The sequence below is a fragment of the Panthera pardus genome, unplaced genomic scaffold, assembly GCF_024362965.1.
Source record: "Panthera pardus isolate Hobbes unplaced genomic scaffold, ASM2436296v1 HiC_scaffold_15, whole genome shotgun sequence".
Lineage (NCBI taxonomy): Eukaryota > Metazoa > Chordata > Mammalia > Carnivora > Felidae > Panthera > Panthera pardus.
This window is the reverse complement of record NW_026526710.1, coordinates 80,386,324-80,405,194: the sequence shown is the minus strand read 5'-3', so window position 1 is coordinate 80,405,194 and position 18,871 is coordinate 80,386,324. Positions and strand designations below refer to the sequence as shown.

At 38.5% G+C, this 18,871-nt stretch overlaps 1 protein-coding gene across 1 annotated transcript in view; it reads right to left on the bottom strand.

Annotated features, from left to right (window-relative positions):
• DOK6 (docking protein 6) overlaps positions 1-18,871 on the bottom strand; it is a 364,564-nt gene that overhangs the window by 208,116 nt on the left and 137,577 nt on the right. The window lies entirely within an intron of this gene.

Here is an 18,871-nt window from a genome sequence, read left to right as displayed (position 1 = left end):
GTCTACAGAAGACCATTTGGGGAAACACTACTGTAATGAAAATAAATTTCTTCAAGTATTATTTATAAAGGAATGGAAGTTAAAAATTAAACCCATGGGAATCATTTCAGGAAACAGCTTTTTTTGGTATACTATGTATAAAGTTCTTTTAAAGGCGCAGAAATGATCATCTTAAATGTTCCCATTTTATGCAGTTTAAGACGTGACAGCTCTATATTTTGCATACAAATGACGGTTGTGGATAATTACCCTGAGGAGTGCTGTCCCAAGGATAAATTCCATTAAGTTACCAAGATTGCTACTTTTGCTGAGTCTCTTTATCCTCACATGCAACTGATTGGACACCCACGGTATTTGTGCTTGAAGACCACGGAAAAGTTTAGGAAGCTTAATTATTTATGAAACATCTCACAAGTATCTCACTGGGCAGTGGTAACGCCCCTCCAAAGCACCATCCATATGGCTCCAGTTTCTGGGTTAGCTGTGTCTGAAGACATTTCTTCTGTGCTTCTATCCGCTTCTCTGGGCTGTCATCAGGGCTGGATCCATTCACAGTCTTTGGCTTGTTGTGCACTGAGGCTTCCTCCCTTGTCCACCCACAGCTGTCGTAGAGCTTTACTTCAGTTTGTCTCTCCCCTTCTCTGTCTCCCGTTTTGCTCCTGTGCCCTGCTTTTCTCCGTTGCTGAAATGTGAACCAGATCTTGACTTTGTGGGGCTCGACACCCTCCTGTGCCTGCCCATCTCACCGCCCACGGTCGGTGGGGCTGTAAGGTGACCAACCGTCTTACCATCTCCTCGGCTTGACTCTAAGCCCCTGACCTCCTCCTGCTCACCCCTGCGATTATCACAGTAACTAGACAGACCAAACTTCCTGCCTTTTCTTGGAGCATTTACCTTGCCTCTTGGGGTTGTAAATCTTTTTAAGAGCCCCATTGCTAGTTTGACACCCAAAGATAACCTGGGAGCCTCCTTTGAAATATAGCCATCAAGGAAGATAACGCCTCGTCTCCCAGTCTCTGTGGGAGAATAAAGCCTAATTTCCATGGATGCCTTGCTCCAAGTTGTAAAATTACCTTCTGCCATGAAGATATGAGCAAGTTGACTTTTTCTTTGGTGAAGGTCAACTTTTTTCTGCTTTCTGTTCATTTTCTTGGTAGCATTCGTCACCAGGTTATTAAATATTTTACTTATTTGTTGTGTTTAGTTTTAGTTTCCTCCCACTAGATTATAAGCTCTTTGTGGATTTTTCTCTGCTTGTTCATAGCTATGCCCTTAATGTCTTAAACCAAGCCTTTACCTGGTTAACACTTAACATTAAAAAAAATGATGAATAAAGAAAGGAAGAAATGCAGAAAGGTGAATATATTCTTTTCTCTGGTAATTATCATCAACAAAAGTAAATGTGGATGGATTGAGTGGGAGTTTTAAGGGGAGAGGCAAAAGGACACAGACAATACCAGTGTCTTTCTACTCAGAAGTGAGTGGTGGAATCAGGTGTTACCTGGTCAAGTGTGTTATTAGCTGCATCTCTGGAGCGAATCTTAACATAGGGCCGATTTTCACTTTGTCCAGGAACGGAGGGATGGTGCCGCATTTCCCTACTACATATCTCAAAATTCACTTAGTTTCCCCCCTGAAAACACTGCTTTATCACTGCCCTTTCAGTGAATTCATTTTCATAGAGATGATAATTATACATTAAGGTTTGGAAACAAAAATTAAACAGATTTCAAAGTAACTGAGGCTGAGTCTATGAACATTTTCTCATTAATCTTTCAATATTGTACCTGAATACTGAGTCCTGGGCCTGGTCCAAAGGAAGCATACAATAAATGATAATAATGCTGCTAACATAGGGAGAGTTAACCGATTTGCATTTTTTTTCTGAAGCAATTACGATATTTGCTTAAAAAAATACTTGAGAAGTCTTGAACACTTTTTCCTAGCTTCAGGATTTGAACTACACATGTAGCATGCCCATTTGGCCTCACACTTATGGATAAATATTTATTATTAATAATGGCCATAGTGAATCTCATTGCAGGGTTAGCTAGCTCGGTATAGATGGGCTCCTGTGAAATTTATTCTCAAAAGCAGAAGTATCAACCAAAGCAATTGAAGGTGAGTTACCCTTCCAAGATGTGTAACCTGAGAACTTGATCAAGCCATAGATTTTATTTTCCTGACAAATTAGAAAACAAACTTACTCTCTGGCCGTAAAGCATGCTCCTCTTAGGATTTTGACTCATGAAAAATGTAATAAAGCAACTCCAACTTGTGACCTTAAAGTGAATTCTAATTTGGTCCTGACACTAATAAAGAGTTTACTGCGTTCTTAGGTCACCTACTGCACTGCTTTATAGCCTTTCAAATGGCATTTGGGGGCATTTACCAATGTGATAAGGACACAGAAAATGCGAGAAAAAAATTGAAGAAAACTAGTTTGCAGATATTGTCTAGAGTTGCTTAGCCAAATTGTTCTAAAATTTATTTCAGCTTTTAGTGTATTTTAATAATGACTTTGATAGCATTAAAAAATAAAAATTTATAAGTGATACCAAGTAGAATAGGATGCAGAAGGAGATTTAAACAGCACTGATCTTCAAAAATGTTCAGAAAGGCAGATGCGGGAAAAACCGTATTTAATAAGATTAGGTATAATCCGTGTAGCATAAAGCAAAAGAATGTGCAGAACACTATCTTCTACATCCGAGTTGGGAAGAAATTGGCTTCTAGTATGTATGATAAAATTATTCAGAAGCCAGGATTCTTATAAACTGAATAACAACTCAAGTGACATTGTGAAGGAGAAACAAACACAGTTAGGAATCAGTTAATTAAATTGAAAATACAGCCCCTAAAAAGAATCCGAGAGTAAATCTTTCATAAAAGTCATCTCTGGCAAAGCTTGGTTAATTGCATGCGGCTTAGAAATCTAACAGGATGGTCCAGTGATTAAAGGGACAGATCTCGTATTCATGAAAAGTGACACCAAACAACTTTTTGCAAAAGGATTATGATTACTTTGACATTTTCTCTGATTGCAGAAAAGCTATCTGATTTTAGATTACAAAGGCCTGAAACTTGAAAGTTTTTATTTCTTTGCTGCTAGGATTTGATATAAAAGTGGCTACAAAGGCTTGTTGTATTTAGGAAATATATCAGGCAGTTGTCTTGCTCAACTAGTAGGAAACAGAAGTGGAAATTATGATGATTTACTAAATCTTTTGGTATCGGGAGAGGATGAGTGTCGGGTGGTGAAGGTGGTGAATATCTTTGCACTAATCTCTTTACGTAAGGATAGGTTCAGGAAAGGGGGAGAGAGTTTCAGAGACCAACAAATAAAACAGACTCATTTCTGAACCGTTTCAGATGAATTCACATAAGAACTTCCCAAATAATGAAATGGCATTGTTCTTTACCCTACATCAAGAATGGATAAAAAAACAGGTAGCTATTGAAGGCAAAACACTGCTGGTTACCATTCACTCGGGGTTTACTCTGTGCCACAGTACCCATCACATCTAATTGTCAATGGCACTATAAGTTATTTCCTTTTTCAGATGAAAACAGTAAGACTAAAATACATGTAGGATAGTAGTTAGGAGTGCAGGAGTTCTGACTCACACCCGGGCTCTAACACTTGCCAATTATGGGCATCACAACCTCTCTGTGCCTTCATTTCATGACCTCTACGATGGGAATAATAAGCCTTCTAAGAGTTTTCTGAGAATTACTAGATTTAAATGAGCGCATCGTATAAAGCACAGCGCCAGAGGCACAGCAGTATTTGCTAAATATCAGCAGCCATCATTTAGACAGACTTAGTACTTTGCCTAGTCGCAGAGCTAACGATCAACTGAATTTTGGATTCCTGTATTTCCATTGGTCTACACTGCTTTACTTTCTTAGAAGACGAAGACCTCTCCTTGGAAATACGATTATGCCCAGCCCAAGTCAATATCATCTAGGCAACACAGATGTTCAATAAATTATTTAGACCTGAGTTGAACTGTACTTTCCCAGTTATGTTTTAGGTAGATTTTATCATCTGCTCCATACACTGAAACACTTCCCTGGATACAGCACATGGAAGACCCACAATCATCATCGGAGTGTATAAACAAAGCATTGTGGGAACAGGAACACAGTGTTTCTAGCTCAGATGGGTTTATTCCACTTTCATATGGTTCAGCAGTGGACACGAGTAATTATTTTTCAGTCTTCCCACTCAGGTACATGCCTATAAATTCTAATCTTCCCGAAATTCCTAAATGAGAACTGGTCTCGAGGTTAATAATTTTTTTTTTTAGTTCTTACATCTGTATCCCTTAAACGATAATAATTGTTGCCCCTACCAATTGTTCAAATCTCTGAATCTCAATTTTCCTTGCTCATTCTGCAAGTGCCATTCAGTGCCTGCAAGTTCCTTATCTAAGGAGGCCTTGGTGACCTGCATTAAATCTAATTTGCCAGTGACCTCTGCCTCGCTATTTATAAACAAATTCAGTACAATTTAGTGAACCGCAGCTATGTTGTTAGAAGTAGTACATTTAAAGACAGGAGAATACAGCTCGAAGCAAATGGCAACAGGGAACTTAAACACAAAATCCTACTGCTTATTTCATAACATTTTTAGTGACACACTACAGAAAAATGCTTTTGGCTGCAGACATTAAGAGGCAGCTTTGTGATACATTCTGTCCAAGAAATTATAGTTATCAAAACAAGTCCTGCAGATGTCAATGCGATGTGCTTCCGTAACAGAAAGCTCGAATGCACAAGAGACAAAGGTTATCAGACTGTAGACTTAAATATAATTCTCTGGTCTCTATTTTCTCTCCTTATAGAGCTGGAGAAAGTCATAAAAATAAGGTGTGGGCTTATAAGCTAATAAGAGGGTGCATGCCTGGAAAACACAATAAGCAGACAGGACTTATTTAAACAATTCAATGAGATTTCCTATGTGGGATATTCTCGGGTACTACATGTTTCGAGCATCTAAATCTGTTGAAACTGAAAGATTCAAAAGGGAAATTAACACAAAATCTGTTACTGCATTTTGAATATTTGTATGCCATAAAATTAGATTAATATATTTCTTTGTAAAATGAAATCCTCCCAAGAAGCCAGCCCAGAAAGTAGAACAGGATGAGGTTTTAGTTACATTATTTTAAAGACACTTTAAGGTCACTTTCTCTCTTTCAAAATACACGGTCGGCAACAACCTCGATATTATGTGCGAGGCATCATCTTGTATTATTGAGGAATCAACTATTTCCCGTCAGGAAATTTTCCAAATAATTGAAGTTCACATCCTTCACTGAAACTATTTTCATACATTTCAACCTCAGACCAGCATCTCTTAGGTTTCCAGTTTACTCCGGTAACTATCTCAGTTCTAACATGTTTGAACTCCATCAAGACCACAAGTCCACTGTTGCTCCTACCCTGTTTTCAAACTCAGTCACCTCCCTGACGCCCTCAGTCCCCTCCGTATCTAGTTTAACTTCTACCGTCAACCATTGCAACTCTTGGGCACACAAGCCCATTTCCCTGACTCTCCCCCTTGCCTCCTCACATTGACCTGCCAAAGCAAGACAGGAAAATGCATACATTTTTTTTTTAACATTTATTTATTTTTGAGAGACAGAGAGAGGCAGAGCAGGAGCAGGGGAGGGGGAGAGAGAGAGATACAGAATCTGAAGCAGGCTCCAGGCTCTGAGCTGTTTGTTAGCACAGAGCCTGATGCAGGGCTTGAACTCACAAACCGCGAGACCATGACCCGAGCTGAAGTCGGACACTCAACCGACTGAGCCACCCAGGCACCCCAAAATGCATACATTTCCAAACATTGTAGATAAAGAGAAAGAGAGAAAAGAGAAGACCACACACCTACACAATATTACTAATGAGAAGAGACGTGTATACAAATAAAAGGAAATCAGAATAAGCCATATAGTAATGATAGCTAACACTGACAAGCACTTACTAAGATGCAGTCACCATGTTAGGTGATTAACCATTTTACTCCTTTCTAAAATTATCTGGAAGATGTCAAGGCCAAGGTTTATGGAAGGAAAGGCACTTTCTTCCAAACACATCACTAGAACATGGGGAGTCAGCATTTGAACCCAGGCACTTAAGGCCAGAGGCTGTGGACTTGCCTGGTCAGATACAAAGAAATCTGAAATTCAAAGGGAGAGTACTCCAGGAAAATCAAATTACTTGAATGCATTCAGGGAGATACATAAAGGCTGAGTGGCCATGAAGTTTATAAACAAAATATACCTCAAAAATGTACTAAGCTAAGATGGTTTCAAAAGCAACACGAACATAAGATTGCATTTGCTATTTAAGTTGCTTTAAAGCTTAAAAACAGAAACACTTAAAAACAAGACATTCTTTTTATGAGCACTGACAATATCCTGATGCCAAACTCTGTCTAGGAAAGTACAGGAAATTCACAGACCTGTTTCAAATGGTGAACATCCTATGTGCCACAGAACACTGAAATAAAAAGTTTATGAAGATAATGTTTCAATATGCCCAGCTGGGATTGACTCTTGAAATATAAAGATGAAGATATTAACTACTATTTGTCAAATCATTCATATGTTCCAAGCCTAGTTCTTTTGATATTAAATCTTTATTACAAACCCACGATGTCAAATTGCCATTGGCCGTCTCATTTCCCAAGGAGGGATCAGAGCATTGGGAGGATCTGAGCACAGATAGTCTGGCTCCAGAGTATGTTCTTGACCATGGCTTTGCAGGGAATATATTAATACAGTTCATCCTATTAACCGTTTAAGGGAAAAGAGCCATGTAGTTATATTGATGGCTGCCAACCTTGAATGAATGGACATATTTTAAGAATACAACTTAGCTATCAGAAACACAGCAGAGTATAACCCCGTAATAGGATAAAATGAAAAACTGGGGCCATATTTCTCAAAGTAAATGTTTATAAATATAACAATGAGAAAAAATGGCAGTTTGCCAAAGAATATAGTGTAATTTATATAAATTTCAAGAGTATGTAAAATAATAAACCATGATTTCTAGAAATAAATATAAACACCATAAAAGTATAAATCACAAATGTTTAGTAAATGAAATATGCAAACCATTATAATAAAATTTGGGGGACTGTATAATCATAACAAAAGCACATATCACATATTTATACTGCATTTCATTCATTTATTTCTAAGTTGGTTGACACGCTCACAGGTGATTGTAATACTATTATTTATATTATCTATGTATGATATTTTAATAATACATAAAATAAGAAAATCAGTGCCTACTAACCAGACAACTGTTAGAGTACAAAGATATAAAAGGAACATTTTTCATCTCTGAGATTCCCTCACCAAGGCAAAGTCATTGATGTGAATTTTCGGTACTTTATGCTTTATCGCACTGATATATTTGTGTATGTATGTGCGTGTGTGTGTGTATATGTGTGTGTGTCTTTACATACGTGTTCAAAATGTTGGGCTCACTTTCTGGCACACTTTGCAAACTGATCTGCATCTTTTCAAGTCAATGGACTCAAATTTACATCATCAGCTTTAATTGCTGTAAATTATCTTTTTTTTTTAAATCAATGACAAACTGGTGAACAGTTCATTATTTTTTCTATTTTATAAAAAGCGCTGCAGTGATTGTTTTTATACATAGATGTATCTATGTTCCAACTTTTACCCATGGTGCTTATGATGTTGGTCATCTTTGATGGTATGTCCCTGTTTCAAAGGTTGCACGTGGCAATCCGGAGAGGCACTCTGGCTCATTTTGATAAATTCCTGGGCTAGTGGTGCCACGATCATGACGGTGGTGTCATGGCAGGGAAATGGCAGCCAGGTCAGCCGTGGACTGACACAGGAGCTGAGCTCAGACCAGGAAGTCTTCTTAGTCATTTTCTTTGCTGGCATTTGCATGTTGTTTCCTTAATCACTTCTTAAGTGATTCCAGTTGTGTTTCCATAACTTGTGGAAGCCAAGGTACTTTCTCTTGCCCCCGCAGCCGCAACGGTGAAGATGCTCGCATATTCCATGTTCATTACAAGATGAACAAAGTCTCCCTGGTCCAACTGACTCCTCTGGAAAACTTTCTCTTTATTTTAGCTTTTTGTGGCACCTCCTGTGTCTTTCTTATAAGCTGAGCTGTGCATTTAAGTGTTACATTGGGGCACCGGGTGGCTCGGTCGGTTAGGTGTCCGATTTTGGTTCAGGTCATGATCTCACAGTTGGTGAGTTTGAGCCCCGCGTCAGGCTCTGCGCTGACAGCTCAGAGCCTGGAGCCTGCTTCAGATTCTGTGTCTCTCTCTGCCCCTCCCCTGCTTGTGTTTTCTCTCTCTCTCTCTCTCTCTCTCTCTCTCTCTCTCAAAAATAAGTATACATTGAAAACTAAATGTTATGTTTTATTTAGTACTTATTTCTAAGTATTTTCAATACATAAAGCCAGCCTTATTTTTCAGACAGAAAGCTTATATCCCTTTGATAATCAGAAAGAAAAAAAGAAATCTGAAGCTTAAAAAGAAAAAACTTTAATTTGCCCCATTTGTGTTCAAAACAAAGTCCAAACTCTCGAACTCTTCTCAGATATTTCTAACTCTTCTTCCTCTGCTCCCAAACCTACTTAAAAACATGGCTGAATTTCATCATTTCTAATTTGCATTTATATACAGAATTCTTTTTCTCCTCTCCACCTACTTGTTTTAACCCATTCAAAGCCTTTCACAAATGGCATATTTTTTTTTAAGCCCGATTTGAAAGAGCTGGGTGCTAGGACCGGACTGGCATCATAAATGATCACAGGCTTGTGGTTTAAAACAACAGAAATGTGTTTTCTCACAGTTGAGAGAGGCTGAGGAAGAACCTAGGACATGCTTGATCCCTGGTTTCTGGTCCTGTTAGCAATCCCGGCATTCCCCGCATTGCTTGGTCGTGGGTGCGTCTTTTGAATCTCTGCCTTTGTCTCCGCATGACCTGCTTCTGTGTTTCCTCTGTATCTCTGTAGCCAAATCTTACTCTCTTTTCTCTAATAAAAACACCTGTCATTTGGATGTAGCACCAACTCTAACTGAGTATGACCTCACCTTGACATGGTCATGTCTGCAAACACACTATCTCCAAGTAAAGTAACAAGAGCTGGAACCTGAACATATCTCTTTGGGGGACACAACTGAACCTATTACAAGCTCTTTTTATTATATCATCCTGTTTTTATGCTACCAGAGCATTTTGTATTAATACCTCTTCCTAACATGTTTATAGTAAATCTTTTACAAATGTATGGATATACAAGGGACAAGTTGGTAAAAATAAATTCAGTCTTGAGGTGTATTGCACTATTGAATATTAATCGTTTAAAACATTTTCTAGAAAGCTGAAACAAAAAAAAACTTACATATTTTTGTTAGTTTACTGAGTGGCCACTTTAAGAAACATACTCTGTTTTTAAGTCCTTATTCAACATTTCAAATTAAAAGGTTTTTTTTCCTACATAAAAATATTCAAACCGTTTTTCTGCTTCAAAGATTTCAAAAAGTCTGGCACCCAATTATAGATGGTTTGATTTCTTAGAAAAGAACAGTTCTGTATAACAGAGTAGCATATGGTACAATTTTAGAGTGACACATCAAAGGTAATATTCTTTATGTAAATCCTGAAAACAAAGCCAGACCACATTTTCTTAATGTACAGGAATAAGGAATGACAATGACACCTCCTTCTCTGACTCTTTTCCAGCTGACACTCTATGTTAATTGTTCATAAAACTTGAAAGGTATTTTGTCAATTCTTGCATAGACAGTAATTAGTTCTAGAAGTACTTTCCAGGGGCGCCTGGGTGGCTCAGGCGGTTAAACGTCCGACTCTTCGTTTCAGCTCAGGTCATGATCTCATGGTCTGGGAGATCGAGCCCCGCGTCTGGCTCTGTGCTGACAGCATGCAACCTGCTCGGGATTCTCTCGCTCTCTCCCTCTCTCTGTCACTCAAAATAAATAAATTAACTTAAAAAAAATTAAAGTACTTCTGGAGCCTGACTGACTTCTGCGGAAATCTCCTGGGTTGGCTCATAGAAGGGAGTTAGCTAGCTCTTCACTGTGTGAAATGACGGGCAGAAAGCCACACTGAGGCAGCAGGCAGGAAGGGCAGCACGCGGGGCGCGAGAATGGAGTGACCATGAGACAGAGTGTGGGCACAGCAGACGGCCCGTGAGCTGTAGCTCCTTCCACTGTCCACAGAGTTCAAAGGTAGGCATCTAAAGGGTGACCGGTCAAACTGAAAAAGCAAACCATTGGAATCGGGGCAGAAAGAGGTACTCTAGGAATTTGTATTAGATTTTATTCTCCAGACATCAGTTTCCAGAGTTTATCAGTCTTAACGAGCGAGTTCACCAGGATTCATCAGTATTGCACACATTACATTTAATGGCATACACTCCAATTAAATGTTAATTAGCTTATGCATTTTTCTTTCACAGTGAACCAATTCCTCTGTGTTTTCAGTGCCCTAAATCAGAGGACCTCTTTCAGGTTTGGTGTACTGGCCACATTCATCCTAAGACGAACTCGCTTCAGGCATGATTTTGGTGGCTAGGCAGGGACTGCCCTCCACTGAATCTACAGACCATTTCACTCACCTGCATTACACATTAGTGCCTGGACAGTGCAGGGAATGAAGTCATAAAATGCTGGTCGGATCACTTCTGTCTCTGACTTGTTTATCACGCCAACGTTATAACACCATGCCCACATGTTACCGAATTAATTTAGCCTCTTTATGAGAGGGTGCAACTTAAGGTTTGGTATTTTTATTCAATGTGAGTCGACAAAGAACACTAAGACTTTAGTCCCATTACGCTGTCAGTGCTACACAGCATTTCTCTCTCCCTAAAGAAATGACTTCAAAATCCCGACACACTTCAGATCACATAAGGCCACTAGATTCTGTTTTTTAATGATTTCTTCCAAATCTCTTAGCAGGATAGCTAAGGACCAGATGGTTATAAACCAGCCATTCTTTTCCACAGTGACTGAGTCAGCTAGAAATAGAAGTTGTTCCAAATTCATTCAAGTTGTCATTGGTATTGAACAATCAGTAAACAGAAATGTCTCCCATTATCCCCAAAGTAAATGGACTGATCATAAGATGTGCTGGGCTGACATCACTTGAAACTTAAAACTGAAGGATTATGTTTACCCACAGACCATGTAACTCTGAGCAGCAGCGGTTACTATTTTTCTAATACCACACCCAGATTTGACTTCTTAAATGCAATAAAATTGATTTTATCCTTTGTACTGGATATATACCAGCTGTTACTTTGAGTTCTATAAACTATGCTTTAACAATTTAAAGTCATATTTGACAATACAACTCAACAATTATCAAAACCTACTAGGTGTTTTCCTGGCTTACTTCTATTAAATTAGGTTTATTGCCACAAATGTGGAAAGTTGTACAACCAGCAGTGAGTACCTGAAGTAACAGAACCTTTATATGGGGGACCTTCCCCTCATTCATGAGCATAAGTTGAACCCTTCCAAAATTAAATAATCTACATGGTTCAAAGGATCTCTTAATTGGGAAATAGAAATGCTTTTTAAAAATAAAAAAAAATACTTTTGGTGAAATCATATACACACATTGTATTTATTACATTGTATTTATAATATTGGGCTATATTTGTAGTGAGTTCCATTCATCTAACTCCAAAAACGGTATCTTTGTCTAGCATGTAAAGCTCTAACACAAAGGCATAAGTTTATTTCTGTTTACAGGTTCTGTGCCACAGGTGAGAACCAACATAGGTTTTGTAATTGCATATATAACAAAAGTGCTAATCAAAGTAAAGACTTCGATGCATGCCTATCACCTTTCATTTTGATTTGAAGAATAATTTTTGACTGTATCCTTTTTGAACTTATTTGTGGTAAGAAGGATTATGTGAAGTGTGAGAAGCAGAAAACCACAGAGAATCCTCTGGATTAAAAATGCTTTGTTAGGGGCGCCTGGGTGGCTCAATCGGTTGAGTGTCCGACTTCGGCTCAGGCCATGACCTCATGGCTTGTCAGTGCTGACAGCTCAGAGCCTGGAGCCTGCTTCAGATTCTGAGTCTCCCTCTCTCTCTGCCCCTCCCCCACTCATAGTCTCTCTCTCTCTCTCTCTCTCTCTCTCAAAAATAAACATTAAAAAAAACAAAAGCTTTGTTAAAACAATCAACAATAATAATGTAAGACCCAAATGTATCTTACTGACTAATACAAACAGGTATGGGGAAAAGATGTTATTTTAGAAAATAAGATTCTCTTAGAAGTAAGGATATAGAATTTGGATAATATAATGTAGACAAACTGACATCCAGGTATTTTGGGTACAAAGTAATACTTATGCAAAATTTTTAAAAATTAATTATAAGTATATGGATATATGGGGACTTGGGATTTACTCAAATATTTTTCATTTTTAATATGGGGGAATTTATTCAATTCATGAATATTTCATTACATATTTTGGATGGAAGAAATTATAAAAATAACTTCATTATATTATGGATAAATTCAGTGCTTCAAATAATTATTTCGGAAATTAACCAGGTTGTTCAGACGCTAAATACAAGTCGCCTTAAATTAGTTGGAGATAACTTTCCAGATTTCACATACGGGCATACCACGTTTTAGTATGTTTCGCTTTACTAGCACTTTACGCGCTAAGCTGATGTCAAGGTGTTTACAAATGGAAGGTTCGTGGCAACCCTACATCATAAAGTCTACTGACATCATCTTCCCAACAGCATTTGCTCATTTTGTGTCACATTTTGGTAATTCTGGCAACATTTCCCACTTTTTTGTGATACTGTATGTGTTATGGTAACTGTGATCAGTGATCTTTGATGATATTATTGTCATTGTTTTGGAATGGCGCGAACTGTGCCCATACCAGATGGCGAAATTAACTAACAAATGCTGCGTGTGTTTCTGACTGTTCCACTGTCCCCATCTCTCTCCTTCTCCTCAGGCCTCCTCATTCCCTGAGACACAACAATACTGAAATTAGGCCTATTAATACACCTAGAATGGCCCCTCAGTGTTCAACTGAAAGCAGGAGTCACACATCTCTCATTTTAAATCAAAAGCTAGAAATGATTAAGCTTAGTGAGGAAAGTATATCAAAAGCTGAGACAGGCAGAAGTTGTGACATTAGCCATGTTGTGAATGCAAAGGAGAAGTTCTTGAGAGAAATTAAAAGTGCTACTCTTGTGAAGCCAGGACTAATAAAATGTAACAGTCTTCTTGCTGATACAAAGAGAGTAGTGGCGGTCAAACCAAACAGAAGATCAAACCAGCCATGACATTCCCTTCACCCAAAGCCAAATCCAGAGCAACGCCCAACCTCTCTTCAGTTGTTTGCAGAGAGGTGAGGAAGCTGCAGAAGAAGTTTGAAGCTAGCAGAGGTTGGCGCGTAAGATTTAAAGGGAAGAAGCCATCTCTGTTATATAAAAATACAGGGTGAAACAGAAAGAGCTGATGTAGAGGCTACAGCAAGTTATTTAGGAAACTGAGTTAAGATATTTCATGAAAGTGGTGGCATGAAACAACAGGTTTTCAGTATAGATGGAAACAGCCTTCCGTTGGAAGAAGACGGCATCTAGGATTTTCATAGCTAGAGAGGAAAAGTCAATGTTTGGCTTCAAAGCTTCAAGGGACGGGCTGACTTGTTAGGAACTAATGCAGGTGAGGACTTTATGTTGAAGCCAGTGCTCACCTACCATTCTGAAAATCCTAGGAACTTAAGAATTATGCTAAATCTACTCTGCCCGTGCTCCGTAAATGGAATACCAAAGCCTGGATGATGGCACCTCTGTTTACAACATAGCTTCCTGAATACTTTAAGCCCACGGTTGAGACATGCTGCTCAGAAAATAAGGTTTCTTTCAAAATATGACTGCTTGTTGACCATGCATCTGGTCACTCAAGAGCTGTGACCAAGATGTACAGCAAGAGGAATGCTGTTTTCATGCCTGCTAACACAACATCCATTCTACAGCTGATGGATCAAGGAGTAATTTCGGCTACAGCTGCCACCGATAGCTATTCCTCTGATGGATCTGGGCAAAGTCAACTGCACACCTCTGGAAAGCATCCACCATTCTAGATGCCAGTGAGAACATTCGTGATTCGTGGGAAGAGGCCAAAGTATGAACACCAACAGGACTTTGGAAGAAGTTGACTCCAGCCCGTGTGGATGACCTTGAGGAGTTCAAGACGTCAGTGAAGGAAATGACTACCCATGTGGTGGACACAGCAAGAAAACTAGAATCAGAAGTGGAGCCTGAAGATGTGACTGGATTGCTACAATCTCATGGTAAAATTTCAATGGATGAGGAGTGACTGCGTATGTGTGACCAAGGAAAATGGTTTATTGATATGGAATCTGCTCCTGCTGAAGATGCTGTAAAGATTGTTGAAATGACATCAAAGATTGAGAATATTCCCCATAAACTTAGCTGATAAACCAGACGCAGGTGTTGAGAGGACTGGCTCCAACTTTGAAAGAAGTTCTACTGTGGGTGACCTGCTATCAAACAGCATTGCTTGCTACAGAGAAATTGTTCATGAAAGGAAGAGTCGGTCGATGTGGCAAACTTCATTGTCTTATTTTAAGAAACTGTCACAGTCACCCCAACCTTCATCAACTACCACCCTGATCCGTCGACACTGAGGCTAGACGCTCCCTCAGCAAAAAGATTACTATACTTGCTGAAAGCTCAGATGATGGTCAGCATTTTTTGGCAAAGAAGTCTTTTTAAATTAAGGTAAGTGCAATTTTTTTTTTTAATGTGAAAGGTTGCATTTTATTTGAGTATGTTGAAGGTATGTGCATTTTTTTAGCCATAATGCTATTGCACACTTAATAGACTACAGTTTTAGTATAAACATAGCTTTTATATGCCCTGGGAAACTAAAAAATTCATTTGACTCACTTTATTGCAACATTCACTTTATTGTGGTGGTCTGGGACCAAACCCACAATATCCCTTAGGTATTCCTATACTGGCATAGTTGAGCTCTTTTCCCTTCTTTCTCTTTTCCTTAATGACGATAAGCAGAATCTCTTAGCCAGATACTGGGTTTCCAACATCTAAGCCATCTGCTCCTTCATTTAGTAGGCATTGAGTTGAGAGTGAACATGTCCAAAAGAAAAAAAAAACAAGGATCAAGGGGTCTCTTCAAGTAATAGGCAAGCTCCAGAAATTCTTATTTGTGTTCCACAACATTCTACTCATAGAGTTATTGCAGCAGGTCTGGTGGGCCATGGCAATTCACACACACAAACACACACACACAGCACAATGATCACTTACTCCCTCTCACGCTATCACAAACACACAACGATCTGTCATCTGGTAACTTAAACAATTTTCCCCATGGGGCTGCCAAATTAGTTTCAAAAAGTTGTTTTGAAAAAAAAATATCTCTTGGGAAAAGCTGAATGATAAATATATCGTTATCACAAAACTTACATACAAATTTTGCTCATTTATTACTTCATTAATGCAACACATTTGTATTAGCACCGTGATGCTGGTGAGTCTAAGGTGAGAAGGAAAACATGGTCATGTCCTCATTGAGCTTAAATATGATGGAGAGATTGTGAACAGGGTAAGTGAAGGCCAAGGTCAGGGTGCTGTGGCTGTGGAAAGCATAGGCACTGATGTGAAGGGCATGAGACACCAGTGCCAAAATGAAAGCACACGTGGAAACGTCCAGGAGAAACGGTGCGCAGGGGGCATCGCAGCCTGGGGAGGGGCTCACGCAAGGAGTCCCTGTCAGAAGGAACAACACACACATGTGTCCCCTTGTCCATGTTTCTTTGTGTTCACAAAACATACAGAAGCTACATAGGCACATATTTAGGATTATTTTTGTTGTTTGTCATTACTGTTGTCAGTTACTTTTTACCGTATTAGAATATACCAAACATTTTTTTTCCCCTCCAAGTCCCCCCGAGCCTGTCATTAACTTAAAAATATATCACAGATGACCTTAGAGATAGTATAGAGATATTTTCTACTGCAAAGATTTTTGAGATAAGTACAGTAGTAATAAAAATATTATAGAAAGATTCTGTGTAAACTTTGCCCACTTTCCCCCAATGGTAATATTTTGCAAAATTATAGTATAATATCGCAGCCAAGATAATGACATTGATTGTGCACTGATCTTATTCAGATTTCCTCAGTTCTACTTGTACTTACTTGTGTGTGTGTAAGTTCTGTACATAATTTGCCACCTGTGTGGGTGTGTTTATGCACCATTATAATCAGGATAACTGCTCAGTGCCAACGCAAGTTCATGTTACTTTTACGACCCTTCATCCCCTTGGGCCCCCACACCTCTGATCCCATTCTTAACCTCTGACAAGGACTCTGTTCTCCATTTCTAAAATTTGTCATTTCACAGATGTTACACAAATGGATTCACAAAATATGTAATCTTTTCGGATGGACGTTCTTTCGCTTGGTTGGCATAATTCACTCAAGACTCATCCAGGTTGCTGCATTTATCAATAGTGTGTTCCTTTTTGTTGCTGAGGGGTGTTTCATGGTGTGAATGCACCACAGTTTGTTAAAAGACTTCTGGCTTCTTTCCGGCTTTTGGCTATTGTGAGCAATGCTATTATGAATATTTTTTGTATGTGTATATGTATGTGCATGAACATAAATTTCCATTTTTTTCCCAAGATAAATGTCCAAGAAGGCAATTGCTGCATTGTAGAATCATTACATGGTTAATTTTATAAGAAGCTGCTCGCCATTTTCCGAAGTGGCTTTACCATTTTATAATCCTGCCAACAATGTATGAGGGATCTAGTTTCTCTGCATCCTCACAAACATTTGGTGGTGTTACTTTTTAAAAAAAAAAACAAACAACAAACTTTTAGCCACTCTGACAGGGGCATAGTGATAGCTTATTGTGGTTTTATGGTTTTTGTTTTTTTCTCACTGTAGTTTTAATTTGCATTTCCCTAGTGACTAACTTACTTTAAACACTGAATGCATGCATTCACACCTTCACATGTTCATTTCATATAAATGGGATAGTTCTATGCTGGGTATTTTCTTCTTTTCCCTTTTTTGCTTGCGTTTTTCCCCATCTTCCTTTTCCAACCACTTCATTACTATCTCCTCTCACCCCAGGTAACACGTGTTAAAACACACACTATCTCTCTCATTGTTTCTTTTACAAATGCCATTATTCAGTACACACTTCTCTGATGACGTGTTTTGCTTGAGGTACTAAAATTCATACAAGTGTCTTCAAGTTAATTGGCTTACTTAGAATTCGTCCTAGTGATTGCATAATATCTTGTGATGAGGGTATACCGCAATTCGTTCAAGTATTTTCTTGATAGCCATTCATTTGTTTCTGATTTTGTTGTAATTACACATAATTTGCTTAAACCTACGACCTCACGTACTGGTGCATATATTCATAGAGGATATGTTCCCAAAGAGGCTCACTGAGTCAAGGGTATGCATATTATTTAACAGCAGTTGTTGGTTTTCTCGAAAGAAAAAATCGAGGCAATTCACATTCTCAGTAGCCATCATGAGAATATACTTTTACATGCATTCGCATTAGAAATAAATCTGAGAGCTCCTTTTCATTTTGGCTTCAACCATATTGCTATTTTGATTTTCACATCTGTGACTGCTTTACCGTTGGGCTCTTTTTTTCCCCAAATAATTTTGCCATTTTATCAACAGACATGGACTACTGATCTTAATTAACATTGATCTAAAAAATAAAATCTGCTAGAAAAGATACTCAAATTCCCTGTTTATGTGTTTCAAGCAGTTTCTTTGTTTTCCACTGTCATGTGCCATGAAGTTAAGAAAATTTAATAAACTTGTGCCAAAGTTTCTTAAATACTTTCACTACCAGCAAGTGAAAGCCGTCAAGCAGACCGCTCTATCTACATACAAAAAAGTGATTTAAAAAACAAATAATTCAAATAAGTCATAATTTAAACTAGTTGAAAACTCTGTGCTAGGAATCCAAATAAAACCACTGTTTTAGTTTTACACTTGGATCTATCTTCAGCCTCGATGTCTGCAAATTCTTCTCCTGGATATTAAGGCCATTTCGTTCTAACGAAGGACCCTGCATTTGTCAAAACTCTTACATGAGCCACGAAACCACCACTGCCACAAAGAAAATACAAATAAAAATAATCTTAAAAAGCTTCCAGTGTCAGACTTGTGGGTTATGACTCTTGAGTCCGAATTTCAGAAACATAATTCGATATCATTCTTCACTGAAATAACAGACTTCAGCGTTGCCTAAGTATACACACAACATGGCCCAGTATAATTTCAAAAATGTAAAGCAGCACAAACATACAAACAATAGTGAAAATTATCTTTTATCTTTTCTGGAAAACCGATTTTCTGGTTGTTAGTTTCAATAGGAGACAAGAGCTAAGAGCTCAGAGAAAAGTGAACCGGTTAGACAGGGAACATGAAGGCACACACACTTTTAGATGTGAATAACGGCAAGGTTGGGACAGGTTCTGTTATAAAATGGAATTGATATCACCAGTTACCAGACTTCTATGCAATGCCAAAAGTCAATTTTAAATGATGAAATGAGTCCAGATGACGGGCGGAGAGAAGGACGGCAAAAGGGATTAAAAGCATCCAAGGAGAGAGAAACACTTTGATAAACCCCAATTCACTTCAGCAAAACTGAGAGAAGCGTAGGTGAGGAGGTGTGAACCATTTTATTCGGACAAGGCGAATAAAGAATAAGAGAACCTGGTATGAATGACACCTAGAAACTTCATAAATC